This window comes from Hermetia illucens, chromosome 5 (assembly GCF_905115235.1).
Source record: "Hermetia illucens chromosome 5, iHerIll2.2.curated.20191125, whole genome shotgun sequence".
NCBI classification, from domain to species: Eukaryota; Metazoa; Arthropoda; class Insecta; order Diptera; family Stratiomyidae; genus Hermetia; species Hermetia illucens.
Genome location: NC_051853.1, coordinates 97,695,588 through 97,710,276, shown reverse-complemented (window position 1 = coordinate 97,710,276; position 14,689 = coordinate 97,695,588). Strand labels below are relative to the sequence as shown.

At 42.8% G+C, this 14,689-nt stretch overlaps 1 long non-coding RNA gene across 1 annotated transcript in view; it reads left to right on the top strand.

Annotated features, from left to right (window-relative positions):
- The window catches only part of LOC119657662, a 40,365-nt gene extending 26,434 nt beyond the window's left edge, over positions 1–13,931 (top strand). Inside the window, exon 4 of the long non-coding RNA XR_005250156.1 lies at positions 13,876–13,931. This is a non-coding gene — a long non-coding RNA (uncharacterized LOC119657662). The remainder of the gene's footprint in view (positions 1–13,875) is intronic.
- Positions 13,932–14,689: the final 758 nt, after the last annotated feature.

Here is a 14,689-nt window from a genome sequence, read left to right as displayed (position 1 = left end):
TGGATTTGAAGAGGACCATACCTCTTGCATTTACCTCAGCATCACGGATCACTTTCTCGAGGGCCAGGTTAAAGAGGACGCATGATAAGGCATCCCCTTGGCGTAGACCGTTGTTGATTTCGAATGGTTTTGAGAGTGATCCTGCTGCTTTTATCTGGCCTCGCACATTGGTCAGGGTCAGCCTAGTCAGTCTTATCAGTTTCGTCGGGATACTGAATTCTCTCATGGCCGTGTACAGTTTTACTCTGGCTATGCTATCATAGGCGGCTTTAAAGTCGATGAATAGATGGTGCAACTGTTGTCCATATTCCAACAGTTTTTCCATCGCTGGCCGAAGAGAGAAAATCTGATCTGTTGCTGATTTGCCTGGAGTGAAGCCTCTTTGGTATGGGCCAATGATGTTCTGGGCGTATGAGGCTATCCGGCCTAGCAAGATAGTGGAGAATATCTTATAGATGATACTCAGCAACGTGATACCTCTATAATTGTTGCATTGTGTGATATTTCCTTTTTTATGTATGAGACAGATAATGCCTCGTTGCTAATCGTCAGGCATTCGCTGTCCCACACCTTGAGCACAAGTTGATGATCCGCTTGGTGTAACTGGTCGCCTCCATATTTAACCAATTCGGCTGTAATTCCATCGGCTCCTGGTGACTTATGATTTTTATGCCGATAAATTGCACGGACTGTTTCTGCTATACTTGGTGGTGGCAGTATTTGTCCGTCGTCTTCAGCTGGGGGGAGCTCCAACTCCAACTGTTGTTGTAGTCGATGTTCTGGTTGTTCAGTAGCTCATCAAAGTACTCAACCCAGCGCTCGAATATGTCCATTCTGTCGGAAATCAGATTTCCGTCTTTGTCTCGGCAGGATGAGCATCGTGATGTATAAGGCTTCATCCTACTAACTTGTTGGTAAAACTTCCGCGCCTGGTGCGGTTGCTCCCTGTACTGCGGTTATTGCGGCATCCATTTCCCTCTTATAGGTGTTGCGGAGGGCTGTGTTGTGGTTGGCTTCAGTATTCACTCTCACCTGATTGTCAGAGGGGATTGTAGGTGGTATCGTAATTCGAGCTCGGAGCACCATGCCAACGAGATAGTGATCCGAGTCTATATTGGCCCCCCTATATGTTCTGACATTCATCAAAGTTGAGAGGTGGCGGCGTTCAATCAGCACGTGGTCAATTTGGTTGAAAGTGGTCCCGTCTGGAGAGGCCCACGTCTATTTGTGGACCGCTTTCCGCGCAAACCAGGGACTTCCAACAACTATTTCGTGTGATACTGCTAACTGGATAATGCGCAATTCGTTATCATTAGTATCCCTATGTAAGCTATAGGAGCCAACGTATCGCCTACTTGACTGTTGAAAATGATTTTGATATCATACTTGGGACAATCTTCGAGGGTCCGCTCAACTGCCTCGTAGAAGGTATCTATCCTTTTCCGACTCTGCACGCCCCTCTGTAGGGGCGTGAACGTTAATGAGGCTTATATTTCTAAACTTGCCTCGCAAGCGCAGAGCGCATAGCCGTTCGCTTATGTTTTCAAAGCCGATAACAGCAGGTTTCATTTTTTGGCTGACTAAGAAACCTACTCCGAGCACATGGTTTACTGGATGACCGCTATAATATATGGTGTATTGGCTCTTCTCCAGGAAACCGGTCCCTGTCCAACGCATCTCCTGTAACGCTCGCTAACATCAGCTCTATATTGGGACAGGGTATCGGCTGGCTGCTCATCAGCTTCAGCTCTGTAAAGGGAGCGCACGTTCCATGAGAAAATGCGCAAATCGTTATTCCTTTGTCGTCGCCGGGTTCGTCGTTGTGTAACCCGTTCAGTCCGATGCTCCTTTTGTGGCTTCGTAACATCGGTTTTCCGTGTAGAGTTGTCAGCCCTACCCAACCCCCAACCTCGAGGACCAGTTGGTACATTTTGTCCCGTTTTTAGGCGCGGGAGAATCGCCTTCATCCTTCTCCGTCTGCAGTTTTTCATAAAGAAAGAACTCCTAGCGATCACCACGTGGAGGTGGAGATAGGGTAGTAGAGCTGCTGGTTCAATAGGCATTTCCCAGGTTTTATGCCCCATCGTCGGTTCCAATCCACGTTTCGCCCTGGGACCTATATTACCCTTTGATCGCGTAAGGGAATAAATAGGAGAAATAGAAAGATTGTCATATTCATTATATCAATAATTTTTGTTGAATTGTATTACGTTTTGGCTTACTGATTCCGAATATGCCATGATCATTTGCCAATCGTATACTATAATATTTCTAAGGCCTAGTGTAAGCAAAGCCTTATTAAAATCGGTTTACATCGGATACATCGATCCAAACGATATTTGGTGGATATTTGGGAACTATGAAATCTCATGCATACTCTGAGTGACCTAAATTTACGTATAGTTTAAAGTGGACTCCCCCACCCCTACATGGAAAAAAGGATATAAAAATTATTTTCATCGGATGTACCCGGAAAACGAGTTGGCTGCCTTTGTTCCCAGCACGAAATTGCGCCGCTCGCCGTCCAGCGAAGGACGCAGTCGACGAGACATCGGGATGCGCAAACAGAGAAGAAGACGGAAAGTGATGCGGCACCTGGGATGAGGACGTCCACCCAGGCAGTACGGCGTAGTGTTGTTGTTGCTAAAAGACGCACAGTGGAAACTGCTGAAACTGACTCCGAGTGGGAGCGCAGTCGACTATTCTTGCGAAAGTCGAAGAGGAAAGGCTTAGCAGGAAATGCGCGTTAGTTTTGAAAAGGATACGGTCTGCAAAGGCGTGAAAAGCGGGCTGATGGAGCTGAAGAAACTCCCTGAATAGAATTCCATACTACAGACGAACATCGAGAGTAACAGAAGATGTGCGAAAAGTAGGAACAGCCGCAAATGCCAATCGTATCGCAGATTGCCCGTTGCGGAGCGAACTGGGAAGAAAATGAAAGGAAGAAGGGATATCTGAAGGAGACTTCACTCGGGTACTCTCCAGGGTTCAAGAGAAGAAGGCGAGGAGGGACAAGAGACAACAAAATGTCACGTCATCAGAAAACCCTGTACTTTACATTAAGGCGCACACGAAGGATGGAGGACCAAAAGAAAAAATGGGGAGAAGAAGAACCTTTGCGGTAGTCTTCGGCGAAATCCGTTGTAGGATCAAGCTGAAGATAGCGGAGCGTAAGGGTCTTCTATTTCCAAAACGAAGGGTGGTGGAGTCCAACTCGAATTAGGCTCGAGGACAATAGATAAAGTTACGTTCTGTGAAGTAGTCAAGGGGCTATTGGGAGAGAAAACTTTAGTTTCTAACCCAAAACCCACGTGCTCTTGGAAAATCCGAGGCCTTGACTGCCCAACAGAAAAAAAAACCAAGTAGAAAAACATCAGGCGTGAATGTCTGGAGGTAAACATCACCTCCGCGAACTTCCTGGGCCAAAAGCTCGTTGTGGTGGAAATTGCCGAGTTATATGCGAGGAAGCTTCTTAGCAGCGAGAAAATCAGAATATCGGAATCAGAGGCGTATCCCCAGGCTGCTTCACTTCTTCCAGTACCAGAAGAAAACCCGCAGTTTTTGCGAATACACACAGACAGAAAGAAGAACGTCTGCTGGATTGGGCTAGTAATATATAAATTTTTAAATAATCAGAAATGATCCATCCACCCAACGCATTTGACCTAGTGGATCGTTATAGGCAAGTTCGAAATATTTATATATAATATTTTGTTATTGCTTCGAAACAGCTGAAAGCATACTGCGCCTTGAATTGTTATTGTTGTCGATAGAATGAAAATTTCGGGGTATTGTTCGAGGAAAGTACCTCTGATATTTGCCTTTTGCCTTTAGCGATCGATCGGGAAGAAATTTTTTTTTTGGGAAAGGAAGAAATTTCTAACTAGTGGTAATGACCGTGTTTTATTTCGGGGAGTCTTTGCTATCTGATTAGAGTGACGCAGTCGATGGATGAACTAAATTGCTTGAAGCATCGCCTGCGTACTAAGAATGTAAATGAAATTGAACAGATCGAACTATTTTGTTAGTGGTTAGGAATAAAAACCAAAGTGATGAATCCTGGATTAAGAAAGTTAATAACGAAAATTTGTATAGAATGCAGTATACAATTAACGTCATGGGAGAACAAAGTTCGAGAGCCCGATTGGCCTTTTTAGCAACATTGCCGAACTGCAGCATGATAATTTCTGTCGAACCAATACTATTTGCCAACTGGCTAAAGTCCACCCGTCGAGTATTTTATGTGGAAAAAATAAGATAGCCATATGTACTATTCTCGGAATTATTGACTACGTAAAGGAACGCTCTGAGGGTGGTACCCGCCATTAAACCAGAGTGGATTGGGAATTTTGTTTTTAAGGTTTTGTGTAAACACAAAATCTTATTAAAATCGGTTTACCGTCTGTCTGTCTGTCCATCGGTCTATCTGTCCGTCACACGCATTTTTCTCGGAGACGGTTACAGCGATTGACACCAAATTTGGTAGAAAGGTGGGAACTGTGAATGCTCACACTTAGGGTGATACATGCAAAAGGAGGGTGTAAAATTTTTTTTCATCAAATATAGTCATGTGGGGTATCAAATTAAATGTCTCGATTAGTACTTTTCTAAGCCGGTCTTAGTTTTGACATATGTTGGAAAGGTAGGGAGTGCGGGGGGTTGAAATTGATCATTTCTTTAAGTGGGCCATTCTCAGAAACTACCCAACCGAAAAATCTGAAAAAAAATCAGAAGGCTGCCACTATATGGTGCCTTGGCTCCGAAATACCTTCCATACCGATATCTGTTCAAATAAAGTCAATAATAGTATATTACTATAATTTGTTGTAATTGGCTGGAAACCCCCTTAAATTTATCATAGCAGCACGAAGTGAGTGCAGTGATGTAAGCTGTAGTGTAGTAGGCTGTAGTGTAGGGCATGATCATACCAAGTTTGGTGGAAATCGCACTATTACTAACAAAGTTATACTACGTCAAAGTAGTTGCTTCTTTGAATATTGAAGACTATCAATGTCAATATCACCCAAAAGTGGATACTCTCACATAATATATGCATATATTACGTGCTACGTACTAAGAAATACACAAAACCTTTCGTACCTGAAGCGTCCAGCTTCCGGTTTCCCGACTTTTTTCCATTTAAGTCGCAGTCAATTAACTCGGGGACCTTCCATTCAGCGGGTCATGTTGGGATTAATGTACCCGTGAGTACGCAAATCCATTCGATTGGCAGTTTTTGCTCTTGCCATTGTTTAAATTATTTATCGTATAATTATCACCAAAGGTGTAATTCCCTTTGGTTACCATACGTAAAGACACAACGTGGAATTGTTATTATCAAAAATTGGCCAAACATAGTTATACCAAAGCATTTAAGATCTTAGACCTGCATATAACCTTAATTACATACATTAGTTGTATAACTAAAATAGTAGTTTACGAAGTTCATACTAAATAAAGAGGCATTTTCCATCTATATGGCCTAAGGATGCCAGAGAAACTCTGAGGTAGAGGAAATATTGATTGAAGATCCGATTCGTCGTGGTCCCTTCCATTTGCTGCTTTCATTCCGTGTCGGTTTTAGTTTGTCGCGATATTGCTGTTTTGAGTTTTATGCTGCGATGCAGTCGCACGCAACGGGTTAAATGACAGGTGAAATTGATTAACATTGGTGATGGCGTGAGAGACAGGCCCCACATTCCTATACCTAGCTAGCACAGAGGCTTGCAAGGGCGCATCAACGGGATATGGACGGACGTTCACAGCCATTTTCGATTTTTTTCCTTCATAGTTGACCTTGTTCATCCCCTTGTTCATAATTGATAAATGTTTTGAAAAAGCCAATCGAGAGGCTGGTAAGCTGCTTGGCTCATCGGTTAACTTAGATTTAGGTCCGTGACCGAAAATATGATAATATTGATTAATTCCTTACTTAGTTTCTACGGGAAAGGGAGAGCTGCCCCGGAATAATATGCCAAACGGTTCCAATTTAGTTGTCTAATGATGAATATGCATTAAGTTGCAAGAGCTTTACCTATCCTCCCAAAAATGGTGGTGAAAATGAGGATAGATTCAAGGGATTATAGCAACAAAGTTTTTAGAAGATATGGTTGGCTTCTCAAAAACTATCTAATGTCGTTTGTTTCCAGATATGTATATGATGAGGAAAGCATCAAATATGACATTTTAGTAATTGATTCATATATCAATCTCCTGTGTACCTCATTGTGGTAGAGTTAAGTCTCGTTTTTGGAAGGAGAGATATAAATCATTGAGTTGAACCAAATAAACGAAAAGACGACTTGAAGTCGAAAAGTAGCTTCTTTGTGGTTTTGAAGGGGGGGGGGGGTTTGTTGAACTCTCGCAGCAGCACCAATTGAACAATTCCTCGTTGTCAGAAAGCTAGTCTGAAATCGTTTCTCCCGCCTTAGGAAGCCTTTAATTCAGGAAATTCCTCCCACCAGCGGGAGGGGTGAAAAAGAAGAAAATTGTTAGCTCAAAGAACCCTCTATCATCCGGCCCCTTCGCCGGTTTAGCTCTACCTTCTTTTCAACGAGAAGAGCCCGAATGTAATGCGCAACATGGCTCCACCTGTCAACGTTCCTCATCTCCCCGAAAATGTTGTTTGTACAGAGGCGCCCTGTGTTTAAATAAAGCTGTTGAAGAATCTCACCCATTTTGCACGAGAAAAAAAGTAGGATGGGCGTCATTCACAATCCCATTGCAAAACATAAAATCAGCGAATCACACCATGCCATGCTTCCGACTCACCCATGCACTCAAGTTGTCAATAAACCGGGCTGTCCATTTGCTTCTAGTCTGATTTTGCCAAGAAAGTTGCCACTTATTTTATGTACTTTGCCATTCTTCCTTTGGCTCTTTTACCTTGCGCTTGTATATGGCAACAGGGATCACTCCCGCGATCATACATTGTGGTGGACGCCACCAGCATAGCTCCCGTCTCTGCACTTGCACAAGGTGCTTATGATATACTTCCTTGTGAAGAACGTCAGCTCATACCTCTGCGCCGTGGAGTAAAACAGACTGCTTTGAACTCATCAGGAGATGTTGCCCGCTAGACGTAGGACCAATGTCTGTCATTACCTAGCTGCCGAAATTCCAACTGCAGCCTTGTCCACTGCTGCTTTTATTTGCTCGTAAAGTTCATATTTTAGTCAAGAGTGAGTCCAAGGTACTTAACCATTGGTTTTGACACGATTATCAACTCGCCGATCGATATAGGACACAGGGATTCTCTTTTCAATCAGGATAACTACTTCGGTTTCCTCCAGTGCAAAGTTGAAACCATGAGGGGTCATCCACCCGCTGACCTGTCGCATTAATATGCCCGTCCGCTTTGTTCGACAGTGTGTCCAGCAACAAGCGCCGCGATATCACCTACATAACCGACCAGGTGCGACTCTAAACAGGCTATCACAAGAATTGTTTCAGAGGTCCAATCCTAGGATGGATCCCTGCACTACCCTCAGCGAGACCTCCGTTCTCCTCTGACCATCTAGTGTCGTAGAGCAGCGAGCGATTCCTCAGATAATCCTTCAATACCCGTAAGAGATAGCTCGGCACCTAAAAATTTGTCTAATTTAGTCGGCCTAGAATGTCTTTCTGTCTTACGAAATTAAAGGTATTTCTGTGCCTCCGCTCGATGAACGGCATCCACAACTTGCATGGCAGACCCACCGTGGATCTCCCTACTCTAAGTTTCAGACAGCACGTATCGCTTTAGCGAGTCTATTTCTGATGAGCCTTTCGAGCACTTCCCCGGTAGTAAAAAAGCAGTTGCTGGGAGTACTGAAAGAGTGGTAGGGGTCAAGGGGAGAATGATGCGAAATGTGAAGGAGTGTTAGGATTTTTAAAATTATATTTTATCTTCGCAGAAGATCCGAATCAAGGAGATGTTACAAGTTTACTATTGACCCGACCTAAATTATACAGAAGTGAGCAGCATCTAAGCCAAAGTTAATGATTAATAATAATTTTAAGTATTGAACGAAACATGCAAGTAAACAAATTCCCGAAACCGATTGAGTTAACCATTAGACCCCGCATTCACCATTTATTTTTCCTTCTAAATGAGAGTTTAGTTAGTGCCTCATAGGTCAAAGAGAATGGGGAATGAGGATGAATAAAGCAAACGATTTGAGTTCAAAACGCGGTGATGGAGGTGTACAAACAGGGATTTCGATCATCTTTGAATTTAATTAGGTTGCGGTGCAAAGAAGAGCAATCATCCTAAAGGACATACAAGTGAAATTAATTAGACCGAAAACTCATAGGAAAAGGTGAAAATTTGTCGTTATGTGAATAATCAAGATTGAAGTGATCTGGTAGGGCAGATGCTGTTGAATTGAATTTGGATCCAAAAATGAAGTATGTAGCTGTTTATCTCGACATAGCAATTTGCAAAATAGTTTATCTTAAAAATTTAAAAATCTTATCCAATTCTTTTTTTACCTTTCACGACTAAAGTGAACAGAATGGATTAACACAGATTGAGAATTCCTCCTCGAATTCAAAAGATTAGTCCCTAGTCCACTGAACCAATTCAAATACAAAGCAGCAAATGGAAGAAAGAACGTTTAAATCCTTCTTAACTTTTTTGCATATGTACGCCTGCAAGATGATCCTCTATTTCATCAAAACCAACTTTGCAATGAGTAATGAACCCTTGTCGTAAAATTCCAAACAAAAAACATTCTAAAGCGATCACATATCATCTAATCTGTCCTCAAAAGACATTCCTCTCAATTATATTCGCTTGACTTATTTAAATGTACATTCGGAGATCCCTTTCCTGCCTTGCCCAATTTCCTTCCCTCAGACAATTCATGAAAGGACTCTACGGAAATATAAATGGCCAGGATAAAATAACAAACGTAACGACGTTGGGCAGAGGGCACCGAAGTGTATTACAATGCAAGGACGAAAATGAATGCGGCTACTGAGTAGTGGTTTCGGAATGGTTATAGGGGTACTTGGGAATTGCTGGGAATTAGACTGGTTTATAATTGAAAGAGGAACAGGACTGTGATGAACTGATGAAATAGTATCGATTGAATGGGCTGCCGTAGGGTTTTGGGACTCTTTTGAACAATGCCGACGCTCAAGGGTGCCGCGCATTTTTTTAAATTGTTCCTTTGGCTATTCCAAATCACACATGCGTGTGTTGATTGGTGTGGAATTATATATATATCTTGGATTAGGAGCGCTTATAGGGTAGTTATCGAGATTTCATTAACATGTCTAAATATTGCTTTTTAAGTGGAATTCCAGCTTCTTTGTTCAAATGCTATGCAGTTTATTGAACTATAAACAGGAAGATCACTGTTTGATTAGATTTAGTTCCAAGAGCACAATTTGAGCCATTGTGTTACCTGTCCTTTTTCAATTTTGTATAGATCTTTAGAGATCGCTTATGTTCAAGTAAAATTCAGCCAAAGTATCAATTAATAATCTCGATCGGGAGAGTGCAATGCATTGCATGGTATAGCCAGCAATAGACCTGCCACTCTAACTTAAGGAGCGCGTCCAGTGGAACGACCCGACATGACAGTTATGCTAAGACAGGCAGACATATATCCGTCTGATGTCTTACTCAGGCTCAGACATTTATTTCACACAGATATTTGTCCGATGTAGAAAAAGATTTTGTCCGCAGACATTTGCCTGACACCAGCGTAGATGTTTGTCTGACTCAGAGGTTTGTCTGAAACAGTCATTTACACGAAGTAGGCATTTGTTTGATACGAACACAGGCTGATGTCTGAAACATGCGCAGACATTTGTCTGTCTGTTGTGTGAAGCAGCCGGAGACATTTACCTATGAGTAATAGCAGTGGTCGCTTTCCTTGCATTACTCCTATGTTACAGCACAGGGAAAACCTTGGCCGGGAACAACTTCAACTTGGTGTTGAAGTATGGTATTCATTTGCAGATTTTTCATAAAATAGTGAAGACAGATCTAACGCTGTTAATGCATCACATGACATTAGGCTAGTTGCCACCATCGGCAGAAAAAACGCTACCAAGATAGACAAATTGATTGACACTTTCAACGTTGTGTCCATTAATGTAAATATGAAGAACCTTACTTTTGTTGGTGTTTCTGTTTGCCTCGCTTTCCAAAACCAGAATAGGCAAAGTTCCATGACTGCAGTCGAAGTATTCGAGAAAGAATGTCATGGGCCATTCCGCTTCGTCCGGACAAGGCAAAATGAGGGGCAACACTATCTTCTTTTTTTTCAATCTTTTGCCCGTTTACAAGCGGGGTCGGCTCGTCGTGATCGGTTTCGCCATTTGGCTTTATCGAATGCCTGATCTGGGTGCAATCTTGAGGCTTTTAAATCCCCATCCTGCGTATCAAGCCACCGTTGTGTCGGCCTGCCTTTTGGTCGTTTACCATCGACTTCGCTGTTCAGACCAATCTTGGCAAGTGAATTCTCGTTAGCACGAATTACATGACCACACCATCGAAAACGCCTCTCCCGCAACTTCTTCACGATCAGAGCAACCCCATAACGATCGCGGATATCCTCATTTCGGATGTGATCAAAACGTATGACGCACTAGTCAAACGTAACATCTTCGTTTCCATTACCGCAAGACGTCGTTCATTGTCCTTTATAGTTGGCCAACACTCAGAACCATAGAGAGCGATAGGACGGACGACATTGCGATAAATTTTAGATTTAAGATCTTCGTTGATACGTCGATCACAAAGAACACCAGTTGTGGAACGCCACTTCATCCAGGTTGCGTTAATGTGTGAAGCAATTTGATTCTCATTGGCTGATAACATTGACCCGAGATATTTAAATCGCTCAGTTCTGGACAGATTACTGCCGTTGACAGTAATTGTGCCTGTTTCATTGGGATCGGTCGTCAAAAATGCAGAGACCGTGTTGTATGAGGCGATCATTTCATTTTTGGACAAGTTGCTCGAGATCATTTCTGCTATCAGATGCTAGGAAAACATCATCTGCATAAAGCAGTGTGTAGGGCGCTGGATGTTGGATATCCCTTGTGACGGTGTCCATAACAAGAACAAAGAGGAGTGGTGAGAGGGCGCTTCCGTGATGAACACCAACAGAGACACGAAGCGGTTTTGATACACCCGCCATACTTCGAACTTTACTTTTCGGATCGTGGCAGAGCAATTGAACCCAGCGCACGACTTCTTCTAACACTAACTGTTGTCGTAAAGCATACCAGATGAGTTCGCATGGTACACAGTCAAACGCTTTCTCTAGATCCAGAAATGCAATGTTAAGAGGGCGATGCTTCTCACGGTGTTTCTCTATGGGTAACCGCGCAGCGTGTATTGCGTCAGTAGTTCCGCAGTTTTTGATAAATTCTTCAGTTGAAATCTGTTCGAAGTATTCTCGCCATCTCTCCGTTGCGGCTCGACGGTAAGCAAAGTACCGTTCTTGTCATTAACGCAACAGAAGTGTTCGATATCCTGTGTAGGTTCATTACGGCTTTTAGCAAGTCGGTACAGATCTCTCTCGCCATCCCGAGTGTCCTGTCGCTCGTGTGACAGCGATCGCTTTCTCTGCTTCCCGGTTGGCGTTCTTATAAATTTGCCAATTAGCAGGCGTTTTATCGTCGAGAGATTTGTGGTCGAGGCGTTTCTTTTCACGGACTTTCATTTCAACATCATTATTCCAAAGCCAAGTATCTCGATTGATGTACCGCTTACCCTGCTTGGTGACCCCGAGGGTTGCAGAGGCCGCTTTGTGGATCGTGTCTTTCATTTGGTTCCATGATTCTTCCACATTCGTATTGGTCGGCAATCGTATGAGTGAGATCGTTTCTTCTTTCTTCTCACCAAATCGCCACCATTTAATGCGCCGCTTAATTTGTAGGATGGCAATCAACGGCCGATGTTTAGGTTCGATGGTCTCATAGGGAACGACTTTGCAATCAGTGACAGTGGTAAAGTGTTGGCGACTATAAAATATAGGAACCATGTATTCATACGTACAAGGTCATGGGTGTCCGCAAAATCGATTATACGCTCCCCACCCTCATTGCGCGCTCCGAACCCCTTTCCTTCATGGCACCTGTTACCGTCTGCCTTTTCACCCACATAACCATTAAGATCGTTGGCAATGATAATATAGTCGTCAGCAGGCACATGACAAGTCTTTTCATCGGGAAGTTGCCAGAAGGCATCTTCCTTGGCATCAGGTCGACCTGTCTGTGGTGCGTACGCGGTGAAGAAGTGAATAGTGCGATCAGCTGATATAATGGTGAGCTTCATCAGCCTTTCATCAAATCGTTCGACTTCTTTAATGGCATCACGGAAACCCTCTGAGATGGCAATGCCAACACCATATTGAGTGTGTGGGTTACCAAAATAGAGAAGTTTATAGCCATTTTTACCGCGTTCGCGTTCAATGTCGCAGCTTTTGACACCAGACCATCGGGTTTCTTGTAGAGCGCAGATATCAATGCACCTTTTCCGAAGGGCGCTTCGGTCTTTCCAGAACCGGGGCCCATCCTGCTGCGTCGACTGTGGTGGGCTCCCTAGCATTTCTCCGAGGCTTGTGACTCAATCCGATGTTCATGTTTGTAACGACATTGTATGCATTTTCTTGGTCGGCCTGTCGGGGGACCTGTCATCAAGAGAGATCAGATAGGATTTAGCATAGTGGAATAACTCCAACTATACTCTATTTATCTCTTTCCCTGATCTCAGCATTTAATTTTTGTTTGATTGAGGATAGTACAGAGTACGTTGCCTCAAACTCTCCTCCTTTACCTGGACTTGGGACCAGCAGACATGTTAATTACATGGCAACGCTATCTGTGTGGGAAAAAAAGCGATGGCAGGATGTAACCTTATAGTACTTCAAATTTCTCGCAAATTCTGCTCCTATGCAGAACATGATTGCAGCAATTAGTTTCTCCAGAACCTACAATCCTACGTAATGCATGGTAGTTAAAAGCCTTCGCGAAATCGGTAAAAAACAGGTGACGCGAAGATCTAAAGAGCGAACACTGCTCCAAAATGATGCGCAGGGTGGTCAGTACAACCGATCGATACGGTCCTCAAGACGGTATTTACCCATCACATGTCTGAGCAAACTGTTGTCACAGTTCATCATAAGTTGCTCACAAGCAGCACATAGCAGCTTTTTCCTGGCATTGGAGGCCAATTGAGGCGGAATACTTTATTGTTGAGATATTCCTCATTCTGGACCGGAACCTCACAGTTAATATTCTGTCTTGTACTGGTTCCCAAGATATAAGGGTGCTTCTGGCGGATGGGGTAAGCTTTAATTTACACTTACTTTTGACATGCTTGTCAGAATACAATAGCACAGTTCCACTACCTCTTGCGGGACTGCATCTTAGAATGTACGTGCTGTACCACTGAAGCTCTTGATGAAGTTGGAAAAATCAAGTATTCTGAGGAGCCTCGATATCGTCGTAGAGAGACGTTGGCAAGAATAAAATGTTGTAGCCGAAGATCAGTCCAATGACGACGTGATGGCTTCCGGAACATAAGAAATTTCGAGAATTACATTTTGCTAACCCATAGATCTCTATCACTTTTAGTCGTTTTTTACGACAAGCATGGAAAACTTTGAGTGAAAATCAACAGCTCACAGGCGGTCACTAACTGAGTGGGGCTTCCACTTCCCTTCTTAATAGTAAATGCGATTAGTCCGGGTGGAACTGGCCTCACCTTCTTTCTGAGACACCAAGGTATTACATGACCATTTAGATCTCCCTCAAACGGGATTGGAAGGATCTATGGCGGAGTTAACAATTTCGACTTGATAATATTCAATTATTCAGCACTATAAATAAACAATTATTCAATGGTTCATGTTTTAAATATTATTTCAGGAAAGATTGTGTTTGGAAACCAGCTAAGGATACCCCATTGAAGTAATGACTCCCTGGTAAGCGTTTTATACTTGCTATAGAAGACAATTAAAAGCAATAAAGTTGAGATATATTGAGATGAGAGAGATGAGATATATTATAAAATATTAGCAAGGTTTCAACTAAGAATGACCTTTTTGTTTCCACAAAACATCGCAAATTGGCTTTTAGAGTCAGAGAACTGCGCCAAGCGCAAACGAAGAGCTTAAACATATCACATCAATTAACAAACCACTGAAAATATTATCCAAAAGCGCCCACCTCAACCCTAGGTTTTCGGCTTGATTCAGATGAACTGACTTCCATGTTCAAACTACTCTTACCTAGTGAGTTATCATGATTACAGAGGACAACAGGGCGAAGGGCACTGTTGTAGATTTGAGACATTCGTTGACAAGCAACGCTGTGAAGTAGTTTGCCCCTAGCTGATAGAACTGATTCAGTGCACTTAAATCGCTCAATTCTGGGGTTCCTAGATGTATAAAATGATCAATGCTTTCTATGCTCTGCCCATCAATATAGACAGGGAGACTACAATGACCAGTCAAACTGACAACCTTAAGTTTGTTGGTTACAAGTCCGATTCAAAATTTTCAAACCAATTGCAGAACTTTCCAAATTAATTTCAGGTTTCTCCAAATGCATTTCAAAATTTCCCATTTGAAGTTCAGACTTTGCCATTTCAAATTCAGAATTTGTTCAACATTTTACTATAAATTTTTATACCAACTTAATACCACTGGATAAGGATGGAGCTGGGGTTGTTTGAACTGCT